A 14,099-nucleotide genomic window follows, 5' to 3' on the forward strand; every position below is an offset into this window, starting at 1 on the left:
CATGTTAATAGTACTTCTATTGTTTTGCACAAAAGGAAATTAGGTTTAATATCTGGTCAAAATATCACAAAGCAAAACATCATGCAGTTTAACGATGTACTAATTATTGTCAAATTTTACCTTCTGCTCTTTAACCTGTGAACTATGTTTAGGATGTGAGCAGATGCAGGTGGTACCTCTACGAAATCATGAGAGAAGACCTATGAGGGCTGGAAAGCTAAACACGAGGATTTTTGTTTTTCTCATTCTGAATTTCAGAATGAGAGCTGGAGAAAAGAATTCCTATAAATAATGTATTAAATGAAGAGAAACAAGAAATCAGTCATCTAGTCTAAGTGTCAATCTATATAAGATTTAAATAGTGGGCTCTGCCTTGAAAACATAAATATTTGAATATGCATATAAATTAATTGGTAATCTAATATGGATTCCTAGATAGTTTGGGAATTATATACAAGGAATTAGTGAATCTGGATGCCACTGTCTCACTGTCTCTAGATTGAAAATAATGTAATAATATATCCATAAAAATGATTTTCAAATGAATGTAATGATGAAATATAAACCTAAAGTGTGACTAAAGTCATAGTAGGTGGTTTCACTATAAAATTTGCTATCAATGGATACCTAGTTACAGATACTCTCATGTGAATGGTTTAACTATTTGATGTTAGGAAAGGCTTCCACATACTTGAAAGGGTTAGCAAGCATTGATTTAGTTGATATGTATTTCAAAAATTTATAGTTTTTAAAAGAATTTCAAGTGGAAATATTGAAACAAAGATGGATATGTTACCAAGCAAAGGTCCGCTGTCCAGTGCACATGGGAGCCAGTACTGTGACAACTTTTGAGAAAAGAAAAAGCTTTTACTGCTAAGTCGACCCACAAAGAAACAGGAGGCAAGGCTCAAATCTGTGTCTCTGATCTGGAGTCTGGACAAGTTTTAAAGGTTAGGGAGAACAGGTTGGTATGTGGTAGTGCTGGTGGGGCGAGTTTTGATCGGAGAGTTTAGAATTTGACCACTCATGGTACAGGGTTGAGGGACAAGAGAAGGCACAAAGAAATTCCAATCTGGGAGAGTTTGGTCAGTCCTATATTTGTCCGTGTTTGGTCTAAGCACTAAATAGTCCTTATTGAAGGTCTTCTCACTTCATAAAGGGTTCAGGTGGCCATAATTCTGTTACTTGAGTTCTGTACACTAAGATTCTTGGTTCCAGGGTCATCCTGAGGACAGGGGTGGCACATGCACAGTTCTGTCTCTGTAAGATAACTCAAGGATGGCGTTAATCACCAGTCTTCTTTAAGAGAGCAGGGTCAGTTTTAAGCTGGTCAATGTGATTTGTGTGTTGTTTCAGATATAGTATTCTGGAATTTCTGGAAAGAATCAGGCTTAAGATAAAGTTGGAATTCATCAACATGTAAAATTTTTTTAAGTTATGATATTGGATTAGATTGCTGAGTGAGTGATGAGTATAGATTTATAAAATAATAATAATGAAGTCTAGGGACTGAGCTGTAGGAATCTCTAATATTAAGAGATCAAGATGATGAAAAGGAACTAGCAAAGGGGATAGAGTGGCTAGTGAAAAGGAGGAAAATCGAGAGAATATGTGTCCTGAAAGCCAAGGGTTTAAAGGGAAGACAGTGATTAATTGTATAAAATGTCGCTGATAAGACAACTAAGATGAGGACTGAGAAATGACTTTTGGGTTTTGCAAGGTGAGGGTTACTGGTAATTTTTGTGGAATGTGAGACCAAAATCCTTTTGGAGTGAATTTAGGAGAGAATAAAAGAAAATTGGAAATGGAGAGTATAGATCAACCATTGGAAGAGTTTTACCGTTGAAGGTAAAGAGGGATATGGAGCAGTAGATGAAAAAAGAAGTAAAATCATAGAGTCAATAATTTGTTAAGATGGGAGAAATAATAGCAAGATCACACACTAAGGGGACAGTTCCTAGAGAGATCTGCTTCAGCTATGTTAATGCTTTTAATTATCCCCATCCTGTTTTGAAGCTAGATTAAACTCTCTCAGAATTATATATCCACTTTTATTAATTAAACTTTCATACTAGGAAAGCTGAATGCTGTCTCTATGTGCTTCTATCCTTTCTTCAAAGTATTTTCTGTTTAGGTTGAGACATCTTCATTAACAGATCTGATGTTTGATTTTCTGCTCCATAACTGCTTAACGCATTGATTCTGATCCATCCTCCTACTTGTTACCAACTTTTTCATTGGTGTCCAGGCTACCACCCTCTCTTGATTTTTCTTTTCCCTTCTACTTTCTCATTCTGTTTTGCCCATTCCTGGTGTGCCTGCCCCTCCAGAGTTGGCATCACCAAGGTCCCACCTATAATTATCACATGCTTCCAGGGTTTATCAGCTCTAATTCTTTAGCTTCAGTTTCTACCTGTATTCATGGTTCAATTACCTGTGTAATAGTAATGGCATATAACATTTACTGAGTAATTACTATTAAGTGCTAGGCACTTTGTAACTGATATAACCGTCTTGCCTTATTCAGTCCACACTAAACACTCATCTGAATTTTACTGTCCTCATTTTCAAATACATAAGTTTATGCTCAGTAAGGCTCCAAATCCTATCTAGTCCCACAGAGTTAGCAAATGGCAGAGCTTTGAATCAACCCATTGTCCACTTGACTCTAAAGCTGTTATTATTATTACTGTGTTTTATCATCTTATAAAACTCTAACTCAGGTCTCCTTAGTTTTAGATTGGTAAACCCATCCAACTGCCTAATTGTTGTGCTCAGGCATTTCTACCTTAATAGATATTAAACCAAACTCAGTATTATTTACCTCTCATTCCAACCCCTTCCCTATCCCACAAATGTCTTTTTCAATATCTCCTCCTCTGATATTCCTTACTTCTTATCATGGTTTCTCCTTTATCCCATTCCCCAAGTCTAGAACATTCTGGATTTTTCCTCTTCCTCACCCTATGTCCATTGGTCTCTAAATCCCTGCAGAGATGCCTCTGCATCCCAGTGCTGCTGACATTCTTCTCTGCTGAGGGGCTCCCCACTGCAGCTGGTTCTCACCAACGTCAATCTGATTATTTTACTCCACTTGAAAACCTCCGTGGCTCCTGTCACTTCCACCATCATTTCCGTTCTCCTTATAATATCATTCTGTAATTGGCCTTGCCCACTTTCCCTGTGAGAGTATGTGAAGAAAGTGGCCTTGCCCACTTTCCCTGTGAATGTATGTGAAGAATTATATTTCCAGATATATGTGGATGCTGTTATGCTGAAGAAAACAAAATGAGTTTCAGAATCTTTACTAGATTTTAAGTGGCTTATCAGTTATTTTTCTTAATGGGAAACTACATGTACAACTGTTGTTACATGATACTACTCATTTTTTGACATTAAAAAAAGACATTCTTATTTATAACTATATACCAGCTAGATTATTTTCATGTGAAAGCTCTTGTTTTAATTAATATTCTCAGCCGGAGCTGTTTGCTGGCTGTGGATCCTGCAGCTAGGGCTTATTAATTTTACATAATAAACCTTGGTAACACATGAGTGACAGAGAGATAGGTAAGTGAAGATGGGGGAAGATGGGGATACTGACACCAGGGTCTTTTTTTATTAGATTTATTGGGGTGATGTTGGTTAATAAAATTATATAGGTTTCAAGTGTAAAATTCTGTAATACATCATCTGTATGTTGCATTGTGTGTTCACCGCCCAAAGTCAATTTTAATATACGTGCTGCCAAAGCGAGCACTTGCCACCCAAAGTCAAATCTCCTTCCATCACCATATATTTGACCCACTTTACCCTTTTCTGTCCCCCTCCCTCCTTTCCCTCTGGTAACCACTAAACTGTTGTCTGAGTCTATGAGTTTTTGTTTGTTTGTCTTGTTCATTTGTTGCTTTCAGTTTTATGTCTCACATGTGAGCGAAATCATATGGTTCTCGACTTTTTCTATTTCACTTAGCATGATATTCTCAAAATTCATCCATGTTGTCACAAATGGCAGTATTTCACCTTTTCTTATGGCTGAGTAATATTCCATGGTATATATGTACCACATCTTTTTTATGCAATCATCTATAGAAGGATACTTCAGTTATTTTCATGTCTTGGCCACTGTGAATAATGCTGCAATGAACATCGGGGTGCATGTGTCTTTATAGATAAATGTTTTCAAATTTTGAGCATAGATACCCAGTAGAGGGATTGCTGGGTCATATGGTAATTGTATTCTTAATTTTTTGAGGACCCTCCATACTGTTTTCCATAATGACTGTACTAATTTACATTCCCATCAGCAGTTCCTTTTCCTTCACAACCTCTCCAGTACTTATTATTATTTATCTTATCAATAATAGCCATTCTAACAGGTGTGAGATGGTATCTCATTGTGGTTTTGATTTCTCTAATAGCTAGTGAAGTTGAACACCTTTTCATATATCTGTTGGCTATTTGTATGTCTTCTTGGGAATAGAGTCTGTTCAGGTCCTCTGCCCATTTTTTAATTAGATTGTTTGATTTTTGTTGTTGTTGAGTTGTATGAGTTCTTTATATATTTTGGATGCTTTATATATTTTAGATATATTTCTTCTCTCATTCAGTTAGTTGCCTCTTTGCTTTATTGATGATTTCTTTTAATGTACAGAAGTTTTTTAGTTTGATATAGTTCCATTCATTTTTTTGCTTTTACTTCCCTTGCCTTCGAGGTCAGATTCATAAAATCCTCTCTGAGACCAAGGTCCATAAGTTTAGTACTTATGTTTTCTTCTCTGCATTTTATTTTTTCAGGTCTTATATCTAGGTCTTTCATTTGTTTTGAGATAATTTTTGTGTATGGTGACAAATAGTCTAGTTTCATTCTTTTGCATGTGGCTTTCTAATTTTCCCAGCACCATTTACTAAAAAGGCTTTCTTTTCTCCATCGTATGTTTTTGGCTCCTTTGTTGAAAATTATTCGCCCCTATAGTGAATTCTCAATTTCTGCATTCTCAATTCTGTTCCATTGGTCTGTGTGTCTGTTTTTTCTGCTAATATTATGCTGTTCTGATTATTGTCACTTTGTAGTATAATTTGAAGTAAGGAATGTGATACCTCCAGCTTTACTCTTTTTTTCTCAGTATTTCTTTGGCTATTCAGGGTCTTTTGTGGTTCCATATAAATCTGATGATTTTTTGTTCTATTTCTTTAAAAAATGCCATTGGGATTTTGATGGGGATTGCATCAAATCTATATATTGCTTTGAGTAATAAGGTTATTTTAACTATGTTGATTCTTCCAATCTATGAACATGAAATATCTTTCCATGTATTTGTGTCTTCAACTTCTTTTAATAGAGTCTTATAGTTTTCATCGCATAAGCCCTTCACATGCTTCATTAAGTTTATTCCTAAGTATTATATTCTTTTTATTGCAATTGCAAAAGGAATTTTTTCCTTTTTCTGAAATTTCTTTGTTAGTGTATAGGAAAGCCATGGATTTTTGTATGTTGATTTTGTATCCTGCAACTTTATTTATTCATTGTTTCTAATAGTTTTTTGATGGAGTCTTTAGCATTTTCTATATAGAGTCACGTCCTCTGCAAAAAGTAACTATTTGACTTCTTCATTCTCAATTTGACTTTTATTTTTCTCTTGCCTGATTGCTCTAATATTATGTTGAATAGCAACGGTAAGAGGGGTCATCCTTGTCTTGTTCCCAATCTTAGAGGAAAAGCTTTCAGTTGTTCGCCATTAAATATATTAGCTGAGGGTTTGTCATATATGGCCTTTATTATGTTGAGGTACTTTGCTTTTATACCCATTTTATTAAGTGTTATAATCATAAATGGATGTTGTATTTTGTCAGATGCTCTTTTTGCATCTATTGATATGATCTTATGATTTTTATTCTTTATTTTGTTTGTGTGGTATATCACATTAATTAATTTGCGTATGTTGAACCATCTTTGTGCCCCTGGAATGAACCCCACCTGATTGTGATGTATAGTTTTTTAAATGTATTGTTGTATTTGATTTCCTTGTATTTTGTTTAGGATTTTCACATTATATTCATCAGAGATATTGGTCTACAGTTCTTATTTTTTTGTGTTTTCCTTGCTGGGTTTTGGTATCAGGGTAATGTTGGCCTCATAAAATGAGTTAGGAAGTATTGCCTCTTCTTCAGTTTTTGGGAGAGTTTAGCCTGGAAGTGAATTCTGTTTGGGGAAGACCTTTGTTTACTTAATGCCTACTGTGTTCAGGGACCTGGCATAGATAATTTTACATTCAATGTTTTATTTAATGCTTTAAAATTATATATTCATCTCCTGTGAAAATATCCAATCTAAATACTTCTTCTATTCTCATACTTCTCTAGCCTATATCCATGCCTCTAATCCTTCAGCTCTTGTTAGTCTTTCAATAAATAAACTCATTTCTGGCTTTGTTTCTTCCTAATCCAACTTAAAATATTTAAGCTCTATTAGTCAGCTTAGAGTGAGTTATGCTACAATTACAAATGACCCCGAATCTCAGATACATGCAACCAGAAAGCTATATGTTGGTCATGGGTAGGTTGCGGCTCCTCTCCACATATATTTCATTCTGGGTCCTGGGTTGGCAGCATTGCCCCTCTCTGGAACACTGCCAGAGCCATGGCAGAAGGAAATATTGATGTGGCAAACCATACGATGGCTCTTAAAATTTCTGCTCCTAAGTAACACCTTTCACTTCCACTCACATTTCATTGGTGATACCAAGTCACAGGGCTAAGCCTGATGTCAATAGGCTAGATATAGTATAATCCTCCCCAGGGAGGGACGCTGAATATTTTTGAGCATTAATAGAGTCCACTACAAGTGCTGTCCCTGTCCAGGGACACTTGATGCATATTATTTTTGTTTTACACCTGCTCTGCCAAACCCAAAGCCTAGATCCATTTGATCTCTGTACTTTCTCCAGCTGTCCATAGGGATACACAGGACCTCCCATGTATCACTGCCATTTCTTGGAAAGGTCCCCTCTACCTGGTCTGCCTGCTGAGCAACTTCTAGGGAAGACATGGGAGCTCTCAAGTCACCATGCTGGGTTAGAGGCCCTTAGCTTAGCCACTTAATAGCCCTCTGGTGTTGGATATATTAGCTTATATTTTTGAACCACTTCTTCAACTGTCAAAAGAGAATAATTATTTTTTCCCATGTTTGCTATACAGAGTGGAAAAATTTTATACAATAGGCATTGCAGCTAGGAGGTAATTAATATTATTTATTTTGTTTATGTGGTATATCACATTAATTGATTTGCCTATGTTGAACCATCCTTGAGGTACTTTATTGTCCTAAATGTCACTCTCTGCTCAGATATCATCTGCTCTGTAGGGTCTACTCTGAATTATTGTTGTTTTCTATACTCTATTTTTACATTCTTTAAAACAATTGTTATTCTAATTCTAGTTAGTAGTCCTTCCATGTAAATTTTTAATCTTTAGAGCAGAGACTCTGTTTTTTTCAGTGTTACCAGTGTTTTCTTATTCCTTTTTTATCCACTAGTCTCTTGTATTTGAGACTACTGGAACATTTTATTGAAAAAGTAGATGGTTCCCAGTTTTGGAAATCTGTGGTTCTATGGATTCACACAATAATGTACACAACCCATGTTAATATTTCCCTTTTTTGTCTTACCGAGACTAATTAACATCCTAGAGTGACAAATCGAATAATGTTATGATAGACTAATTTTTTGGAATTTGGAACTTTTGGAATTTTTTATATTATTGTTTAACCTACTGATTTAAATGTAGGCATCGCAGGGAATTTCTATAAAATTAAAAGAGACATAGGGTACATAGAACTAAAGATCATAAGTCCTATTTCAAATTGCATTTCAACACCTGATAAAAAAGCATCATTAAAAATTTGATCCAACAGCAGAGAAACAGAATCATAGGCTGAGAAGGCCTGTGGCTAACATTTGCAGGACAAGCCAACAGTTCAAATGGAGGCTCCAGCTCCATTTTGTCCTGCTCTGATTCTACTCTGTAGCTTGAAAGCGCACACGTGCAGGTGGCATCCTGAATTTCACCCTGAATGGGCATATTCATGGCCACTGGAAAGGTCAAGTGTGGGGCCCAGGTCAATGGCTCTGGTTATTATAATTCGAAGGTGGCTCTATTGCTGAAAACCCACCTAGTGTTTAGGGAAATGCTAACCATGTGGCCTGCTCTAGAAGCATTTTCTAGGGGAATGAGATGAGGTGGACTTATAAACTAGTCAGAACTCTAATTCAGTGTTATCTAACATGTGGTTCATGAGGTACTGGTAGCTTTGGAGTTATTGAGAGAGGTTGGCAAGTCTGAATAGTTTTATAGGATTTTCTGTAGACTTAATAAGTGTCTGACTCATCAACAAATATAATTTTACAGAGGTATATTCGGTTGAATAAAATGCAACTTTAAGTTGTTGTTAACACCAATTTTTTTATTACGTACACTTTTTTAGTCAATGAATATCAAAGGATAGCTACTGTCATGTTGGTATGGTCGAATTACTATATATTTTTTAACTCTAGAAAGTGGATCTATCTACCAAAAAAAAAAAAAAAGAAAGAAGAGGAGAGGGTGCGGGGAGAGAGAGAGAGAGACCAATAACTGATATTCAAAGAACTTTAAAGCTATTTTATTTAACTTCATTTTAATTAATGCTCTCAGGGCTGAACAAGTGCAATCTTGTGTTGTCTATTACAAGATGGCCTAAAGGTTTTACTTGGCAGAGGAGGATTTTATTCTGACTGCTCAGTGACTCAGTTCAAAGAATTTTAAATGTTCCAAGGCTGCTTTTAGAGTGAGGTTTTAATATGAGGATAGGATAAGATGTGGGAAAATAGGCCAACATAATTTTTCTTTTGTGTCTAATAATAAAGAGAGGATGTGAATCATCTTCTACTGTAGTTAAATCCACTGCATCCACAGTTATAGTTCAGATCAATGTATCAGGTAGGGTTCTGATAGGAAGCAGATGGCACATTCCAGTAGGAACTAATTACAGAAGAGTGGGAAGAATTTAGGAAAAGCAAGAGAATTCAGTACCCAAGGGCTAGGACTGAAGGGGAGAGGAGAGGGCTGTTCCTGGAATTTGAAGAGAAGAAGGTATGGAGAGGCCCAGGTGCCAGGAGCTATGTACTTTAGGAGAGGAATTTTGTGGTAAGGGAGTCAAGAGAAGAAATATCCTGATGACTCTCTCTCTACCCTTCGTATCTCCTTAAGTGTCTTGCTTTGGACATTTCCACTAAAAGAGGAGGGCAAGGGAGTCAAGGCACAAAGTGAAATGGAGGAGGATGGAGAGTGTTTCTGGATGGACAAGGGGAAAATACTCAGTGCAACCAACCATGGTAGGTAACATATCAAGTATCTGTTTTCCACTATATAGACAGGGTGGTAAGGGAAATGGGCTCGAGATTGATACAGATTATGATTCGATTCTTTATGATTTAAGTCAAACTGTGTGTGTTGGGCTATGTCCCTCAACTTCTCTGAGTCTTATTTTTACATTTGTAAAATGTGGGTAAAAGACCTACTTTTCCAGGTTGTTCTCAGGTTTAAAAGATATTATGTGAGTGAGGATATAGCAAAGTCTGTTTGATGCTGAAAACTTTAGGGCAATAAGGAACCTTACAATGTAGTCATCTATCATCTTTGTTCTTGCCTGTCAACTACTAAGTGCCCACTGCATGCTCTCTGCTTTGGGAATTTATATTCTTGGCAATTTTTGAACTAGTTGGGAATGTATTGTATGGGGATAGCAAACCTATATATGTTACAAGCATTGACTATAGTCTGATCTTAGTATGTCTTGCACATGTAATTTTACTATTTCTTAGTTTATTTTGATGCTGATATGACTAATATATAAATTTATACAAGAGTGTTATGAAGACCATAGTACCTTTTTTTTAATCATGGCAGTATATTTCTCGATTAAAGGGACACTAAAAGCACACTATCTTCTTATGGGGTCAGATCAAGAAAACCTTTTTTTGCTATTTTATAAGGAATCTTTGTACTTACAATGTTTAGGGAGCACTGATCTATTTTGGCTTCATGCATCAACTTGATTTAGATTTTATAAAGAAAATTCAGGCCTTAAACATGTTTTTGGTAACAGATCTTTCCCTGTACTTCACGATAAATTTGAGGGCTGTACTGGTACCAGTTCAACAGTACCATTAAAATGGAGAGTGTCCCCTTTCAAACTGTCAGTGCAGATAATAAATAGGAGAAAAGTATAATGTTATGGTACTGCCTCAATACAGGAATGGGGATGAAATCTGGAAAATATATTTAATCTTGAATAGAAATAATTCATGTTTAGTAAAATAAAGAGAAGCTATATCAGCCCCTTGCTCTTCTGTTGGTTCTCCAGTACCATTCAGCTTCCCCCTCCCCCCCACCCCATTTTATTGCATAGGCAGAATGTGATGAAAAAGGAATGACCTGGCCTGTAGATACCGACAACCCCGATTTCACATCCTGGATCTACGAAGTCTCAGGTGTGTAAATTTAGATAATTCACTTCTAACTTAGGGCCTAGTGCAAAAATATCAAGATTGCGAGGTTATTTTGAGTTTCAATGAGATAAATTGCATTGTGAGGATGAAAAAAATTTCCCTCCTTGGATGCTCTGGCTCTACAGAACTCTCACCACTTTAGTTCTCAGAATTTCAGGGCTGGAGGAACACCTGTAGTCTCTAATTTCCTTATTTAAAAGGTGGAAACCTAAAGAGGTTATAGGACATACCTATGGTCATATAAATAGCGGTAAAATTCAGACTGGAACTCGGTCTTTTCCTGAAAATGAAATTTGTCAACAACCAAATGTAATGGGGAATCGAATTGAATACATGTTTGACAATGTCTAGTGGTATCCACTGAGCTGATCCTGGAACTCAAAAGGCGATGAAGTCGATAAAACCAAGGAGGTGACCATCTGGTGATCCAACACAAAATAGAAACACACTGAGCTGTATATATACATCCAGAGGAAGGAGAAATGTAACTCTGCCTGAGGCAGAATGTAATGAAATCTTGTTTGTATTTAATAAAAAGAGGATACCCTTCCAGCTATTCCCATCTGCTTCACTATTTATTAATTTAGCAAATATTTGAGTATTCACATCTATGTATCAGACGCTCTCTTAGGAATAGGGAGGAACTACAGTACTCCTAATGGCTTTGCAATTAAGGATATGAGGGAGATCCGATGCAGAAGGGATACTGCAATCAATTTGGTGATGATTTCACAAGGAACAAAAAAAGTACATAAGACCTGCCAATTGTCAGAACAGCAGGTAAGGTAACCCTAGATCTCAGTGGGGCACCTGGCCAAACTTCTGAGGCTATACTTCAGCAAGTCATTAACATATTAATGAGCTGGAAACAGATCAGTTCCTCCCTGCTCCTCCTTCTGCCTTGCTCCCCGCCCTATCCCGCTGGGCCACGCCCACACCCCTGCTCAAGCTGGTTGGTCCTCGCAGGCATGATGAAACTTCCCGCACACATTACAGGAGCTAGGCGGGTATAAAGTGAGAAGACATCGGCGTGCTGCCCCGCCTGTCCGCAGCCTGCAGTCCCGGTTCCGCGCCACCCACTCACCTGCACCCGACCTGCTTGTGCCCAGGTAAATCGAGCCCGAGCCCTTCTGTGAGTGCCTCGCGGCTGCCCTGGGAGGGGAAGGAGGATGCGCTGCAGCCTGGCCCCGCAGAAGGGAGGGCAGACGCGGATCCCCGCTCCGGTAGGTGCGGCGGCTCCAGCCTATAAAGAGGGCGGGGCCGATTGTTGCGCATTTGGGAGCAAGCGGGAGGCGAAAGACCTCTGTCGCGGTGCGGGAGGGAGGGATCGCAGGGACGGAAGAGGGGAGGCCAACCGCTTCTGAGAGAAGGCGATGATGGCGGCCTACATTGGCCCCTGTAAATTTCATTATTTTTTTGTTATATTGCGTCGAGACTTGTGGAAATTTTCGCTGTCTGGGGGCCTTGCGGCGGATGGGCCGGAGGGTGCACGTGGCTGGGGTGCAGTCAGGAGTCGCGGGGTGACTCGATAGCTTGGTCCTGGTCTAGGAGGGACGGTCTCCAGGGTTGTTGGTGTGAGTGTCGTCCTTGGGATCAGTTCTTAGCCCTTCACCTCCAGCTTCCTCACTTTAACTAGCCTCTTCCTCCCTCGCCCCCGTCTTTGTAGACTGCAAGACGAGTGACTTGTCGAGCAAACCCTGTCAAAAGAAATCTGTTGAGAGTGACAGGCAGTGTGGTACAGAAAAAGGCAAAAGAACCGGCGTACCCTTTCTCAATGGTTATCTGTTCTGTAAGGCTGGCTTCAGATTAATGTTACTATTTTGAATAAAGGACTAGTTTTCTTTGCAGCCGAGGGCCCACATTATTTCGTTACTGTCTCTTGCCCTAGGTGCTTGACTAATAATTTAGAAGCACCGAGAACTCTTTTTTCATTGATTGATCGCATTGCTGTAAAAGAAATTAGAGATAACTTGTCTTGAACCTGACCAGTACTTGGTTGCTGAGATCTTAATGTAAAAAAGTGACGTGAAGTTTAAATAGTTGGTAAGTAGAATAGAAGCTAAAAGCATTGAAACAACTGTTTAATTTGGTAGCGGCTTACCACATGTGACTGAGAACTTGAAATGCTGGCTAGTCCGAACTGAGATGTGCTGTAAGTGTAAAATACACCAGATGTTGACGATTTAATCGAGAAAAGCAGTGTGAAATATCTCATCAGTAATTTTTTATACTGATTACATGCTAAAATGATAACTGTTTTGGGTACATTGTGTTAAAATATACTTAAAATTTATTTCAACTTTTTCTCTTTTTTAATAGGGCTACTCATATATATAAAATTACACATGTGGCTCACATGTCTGTTGGACAACACTGCTTTAGAAGTTTATGAGAAAATACAGGATTTTTTTAAGTTGGGGAGCTTTATTTTAAAATACATGAGCCTGGGCTCTGTCCATAAAGTCTATTTCTTAGGGTCCTGAGGACAGTGGCTGGGCAAGAATGTGTGTGTGTGCGCACTGCAAAAAATATATATATACTATATATTTTTTAGCATTTTATTTTATTATTAGTTTCAAGTATACAGTACATTAGGTAGACATTTATATAGACATTTATAGTTTATGAAATGATCTCCCCGATTACTCTATCACCCTCTGGCTATACACAGAGCCATTACATTACTGCTGACTACATTCCCTATGCCAGGCTCCCCATTCCCGTGACTCTATCAGCTACTAATTTTTTTCTTCTTTAATCCTTCACCCCTTTCTTTCAGCCCTCTAACCCCCTCCCTTCTGGCTGTCATGAGATTGTCCTGTATATTTGTGAGTCTGTTTCCGATTAGTTTGTTCTTTTTGTTTCTTAGATTCTGCAAATAAGTGAAATCATAACGTATTTGTCTTTCTTTGTGACTTATTTCACTTAGCCAAATAACCTCTAGGTTCATCTATGTCATTGCGAATGGTATGATTTCATTTTTTTACTGGCTGAGTAATATTCCATTGTATATATGAACCATAACTTCTTTATCCACTTGTCTATTGATGGGCATTTCGGTTGCTTCCATATCTTGACTATTGTAAATTGTGCTGCCGTGAATATTGTAGTGCATAGATCTTTACGAATTATTGTTTTGGTTTTCTTTGGATAAATACCCAGAAGTGCAATTGCTGGGTCAAAAGGTAGATCTATTTTTTAATTTTTTGAGGAACCTCTGGACTATTTTCCAGAGTGGCTATAATTTGCAATCCCACCAACAGTGTATGAGAGTGCCCTTTTCTCCGCACCCACGTCAACACTTATTGTTTTTGGTTTATCGATGATAGCCATCCTGACAGGTGTCAGGTGATATCTCACTGTGGTTTTAATTTGCATTTCTCTGATGATTAGTGACCTTGAGCATCTTTTCATGTGTCTATAGGCCATCTGTATTTCCTCTTCAGAGAAATATCTATTTAGGTATTAACGCCTATTTTTAATTGGATTGTTTTTTTGTTGTTGAGTTTTATGAGTTCTTTATATATTTTAGATATTAACTCCTTAGATGTA

General features: G+C 37.7%; 1 protein-coding gene across 4 annotated transcripts in view; it reads left to right on the forward strand.

The window, feature by feature from the left end:
* Positions 1–11,499: 11,499 nt before the first annotated feature.
* Positions 11,500–14,099, forward strand: part of ASNS (asparagine synthetase (glutamine-hydrolyzing)) — a 23,228-nt gene continuing 20,628 nt past the window's right edge. For 2 of the 4 annotated variants that reach the window (XM_023533042.1, XM_011363224.2), the window contains exon 1: positions 11,500–11,656. The gene's annotated coding sequence lies outside the window, so the exon portion shown is untranslated. Of the gene's footprint in view, positions 11,771–14,099 lie in introns of all 4 variants that reach the window. The other 2 variants (XM_023533055.1, XM_023533051.1) reach the window with 2 other exon arrangements.

This window comes from Pteropus vampyrus, unplaced genomic scaffold, assembly GCF_000151845.1.
Source record: "Pteropus vampyrus isolate Shadow unplaced genomic scaffold, Pvam_2.0 Scaffold4, whole genome shotgun sequence".
NCBI lineage: Eukaryota > Metazoa > Chordata > Mammalia > Chiroptera > Pteropodidae > Pteropus > Pteropus vampyrus.